This window comes from Hesperophylax consimilis, chromosome 5, assembly GCF_061612785.1.
Source record: "Hesperophylax consimilis isolate HC1 chromosome 5, BYU_Hcon_1.0, whole genome shotgun sequence".
NCBI classification, from domain to species: Eukaryota; Metazoa; Arthropoda; class Insecta; order Trichoptera; family Limnephilidae; genus Hesperophylax; species Hesperophylax consimilis.
In genome coordinates this window covers 38,538,957-38,542,557 of record NC_142840.1, presented here as the reverse complement: position 1 = coordinate 38,542,557, position 3,601 = coordinate 38,538,957, and positions in this window count along the sequence as shown.

Here is a 3,601-nt window from a genome sequence, read left to right as displayed (position 1 = left end):
TTGGAACGAATAGAACATATTTACGTCACTAATAGGTATGCTAATTAAACTATTCTAACCCATACTTGCATAATCAAATACAATTTTAATGATGAAATAGCAAAAATTAACAAAGTTTTCGAGCCTAGAACACTGACATGATGAAATATTAAATGCGTACTACATTAATTTCTCAAAATCAGTTTAATCGTGAATTTTTAAATACTCATTTAACAGTATACAAATACAATATATAATATATAAGGCTCCCGACCAGCGAGCCGGAGGTCGGGCGTCGTAATCCCGGTGTGCGCTGCTAAATTTAATTCGATTCATTTGTCTTGTTTCGCAATTTACTCATTTAAGAGGAAGCTACAAGCCAAAAATGTGTTTATTCTTGGTATACTTTATATTGTAGATAATAGGCATTAAAATCGCTTGGCAAACGGAGTCCAGAAACGTTCAATTTCAAGCACAAAACTGTTTTTTATTTATTTTGTAAATAATTTTATAAGAAAGCAAAAAAGTTAATAAAGTGAAACTGTCACAGATAATTTTAGCTATAATACTGTAATACTTTTTTAGTTGTTTCCTTTACGCGTTCATACATTTCTTTTAAAAAAAAAAATTTTAGTTGTATACATTTATATTTTTTATTGAGTGATTTATTATTTTATTTGTATTCTACTCAATCAAAAGGATAGGAAAACCTTAAATTTATCTAAATCATATTTTTTGGTATTCATAATCTACACCAATCCGTTATAAAGATTGATCAAAATAGTGATTTAGCATTAAGCTTGTAATATTTTGCCCTTTCTACTTCAAACTTCTCCTTCTTCTCTTCTTTCTACGATAAATTTTCCTTTAAGTCCCATAGGTAACTTTTCCATAAGGCTTTGGTTATGTATATATCCGGGGTAGGAAGGTCCTCCCTGCCGTCTTTCAATCCCTTGCCTCTCTCTTTATTACACACCCCTTCAAGTGTGTACATCCTAGTTTGTCTACGTGACTTACGACCTTGAACGTACTCATTTCACGTGACGGATCAGTATAAAAAGGCTTCACCGAACGTTGTGTTGGTTTTTTGTTTCTCGGTTTAGAAACCTAGTTATCTATGTATGTGTGGTATCCCTTGGTTCTTTTGAGATAGAGTGAGTTGAATACATTACCGCTGTGTTTTAAAACCATTTTATAAACCTTATCTTCTAAGTCGCCTGCTCCCCCCCCCCCACTAGCTACTCGATTCTACCTATCGTAGGGTAATGTGAATATAATAAAGTGTTAGATTTTATATATGTGATATACATACGATAAATTTATGGTGTTAGTTGTCGGCGCCATCCATGTATATATTTTAGGAGGGGAAGGAGAGGAAAGGAAATGAATTTTTTTCAAGCTAAGATTGACTCCTCCTCTTACCAAACAAAACTGATGGATGATAATTTGAGCAAGGCGATCGATATCTGCGTGTCTGGATATCACAACCGGCCGGGTCTCCCCTTGTTCCAAATCGGCAACCTTCACGCCAGAATAAAGAAAACCAGGTCTCATCACCAATTTCAGAATTGCCCCAATCTCATACACCTCCAGGATAACCTACTTTACTGAGTGTAGAAGGGGAAAGCCATGACATCCCTTGTCACGAATCTAGTCGCGAAAATGTGACACGCAAGGTCCTAAGTTACGTGCCACCTCTAGAAAACGTTGTAACTCCCACGCCGTCGGGGATTTACATCCCTTTCTAGGTCAATACATAGATAACACACGACGATCTTGTCGACATTTAGCCTGCTTTTTAACGATAGGTTGTGTGCCTACCCATTCAGCCAATTATCATGTGAGATATATGTAAGGTCTACTCGAAATGCCAAATTTAGGATGAGGACTGTCTGTATTTTAATATTCGGTTCTAGTAATTATTTTATGAGGTTACTAGCATCCTCGTGTATTAGGTATGGGTAACTCCTACTGAATACTTATCCTCTCAGGTAGGTATAAACGGATAATTGGTTTGATTTTTGCATTTAATTTAAAGAGGCTGCCTACCTCTCGAAAGGTACCTGTTGAGAAAAGTTGTTCGGTTGGTAGTTTTATTTCGGAGATTACCATCTCCCTCTTTCGACTTTAGATTTGTTTTTGTGCATCCCAATTCGTAACTTAGAAAGTCAAACAATAGATGAAAAGTATTAAATTAGAAAGTCAAATAACAGAAGAAAAGTTTTCATTTTGTTCCGTCTGGTTGCATCCGATCGCTTTCAATTCGGGACGGCATACGCTAGCAAAACTTCCCCCTTTGACTGACTGTACACCGCGCCTCTCGGCCTATATATGAAAAGGTCATTGGCCTGTCTCTCACTCACAGCTGATTGACAATCCGTCTAGGGTATTCCTTTTAATGATAACATTGTTTGGGCGGCAGGTGTCGTAAACTTAGTTGTATCCGTCTTTTAAAAGGGGTCCTCTGGAATTTAATAAATAATATAAAAAAACTCACCCAGTTAGTCACCTCTCATTCTCAGCGTGAAGCTTACCTGGTTACACTATATAGCTAAATCACTTTAATTTTCGACCTCCTCCCTACGCTTATAAAAGGGTAATTAAATATTCCTGTAAATAAAATTGTACCTCCCTAATCTGTCAGGATTCGAACCCACAGTTAATGATATATTTGTTTCTCTGGTTTTCGGTCTCCGTGGATAAATGCCATCTCGCCAAATCAATAACCTAGCCCGATTAAACACTTCCCGCCTTTAAGTACATTCACTCTGTTTTAAAAACGCAATCATTATTTTTATTATTTTCATGTTTTTAAGACAAGCAATCTAGTTCGAACTGTATACGAAATCACGTTTAAATCAACACAACTTTATAACACAATCGCGATTGCACAACACCTGGCGCCCCTGAGGTGGGTTTTTACAAAACGGCGCTCTACAAATTATCCAATTATTATTATTGTCATTATTTTTAATTGTTTTCCCACTGAGTCGAACCACTTTCACTTCACACAAACACCGGATCAATAATCTTTCACTTTAATTCAATATTCCGCAATATTCTCTAATACCATTTGAATTCAATAATTAACTGTAATTTCAAACAACACTTCTGATTTGTATCCATTTCTCGGGGCTGTCAATGCACCCAAGTTCAAGACTCGACTGTCCCTCCGGTCTCTCCTTTCCCGTGGGAATCTGTTTACTCCAGGCCTGTCTGTCAATAAATCTTCCGTCGTTGTCTAAACAAAAAAATTTTTTGAGCACGTTCGTTTATTATTTATCGTTTATTTTTGTGGATATTCAAAACATCACAAGCTTTGCCTTAAAATAACGTAAAGTATATTTTTGGCACGTTCCAGACTGGAAAATACTCTCAGAATCGCCCTGGTGTATGACCACCATTCTGAATCATAACGTTGCTTAAAATGTCTGAACAGATCTGAATATTCAGGTACTTACCTACCTGCTTCTTCTCTAGCTCCTTCCCCCCCTTACTACCTACAGCCTCACACTACACCCCGATTGGGGATGCCAAAATCTCACTGGCTCCAAACGGATGGGAGCTGTTGGGACTCTTTTGCAGTTTCATATAGACAAATAAAAAAAGCTTCTCCTTCCAA